Source organism: Poecilia latipinna, unplaced genomic scaffold (assembly GCF_001443285.1).
Source record: "Poecilia latipinna isolate Pla-1442-1.1 unplaced genomic scaffold, P_latipinna-1.0 Scaffold1430, whole genome shotgun sequence".
Classification (NCBI taxonomy): domain Eukaryota; kingdom Metazoa; phylum Chordata; class Actinopteri; order Cyprinodontiformes; family Poeciliidae; genus Poecilia; species Poecilia latipinna.
Genome location: NW_015114046.1, coordinates 193420 through 193897, shown reverse-complemented (window position 1 = coordinate 193897; position 478 = coordinate 193420).

Sequence of the window (478 nt, the reverse complement as noted above, 5' to 3'; positions counted from 1 at the left end):
CCTACCAGTCACAGCCTTCACTTTAATGGGGGCAATGTAATCAATGATATCTGAAAGTTTGCATAGAAAATCATCTACCAACTTATCTACGTCATTATATGGTAAGAGCAAGGAAGAAGAGTAGATTTGATTAAATGTTTCTGCTGTGTTTTCTGTGAAAGTACGTTTTGTGATAGTAGCTGTTTGTCCAAGTGGGTTAACGGATAAAGAACATTCAAAGATAACAGCAAAGTGATCCGACAGGGCGACATCAGTTACAGAAACATTGTAAATATTCACACCCTTACTGATAACCAGGTCCAGTGTGTGTCCATGAGTGTGTGTTGCTTGTTTGACATGGTGTGTTAAACCAAAACTCTCTAATATATTAAACAGCTTTTTTGCCCCTCGGTCTTGGGGGTTGTCAACATGAATATTGAAATCACCGACAATTATCAAACAATCGTAATCAATGCATATGAGAGATAGAAGTTCATTG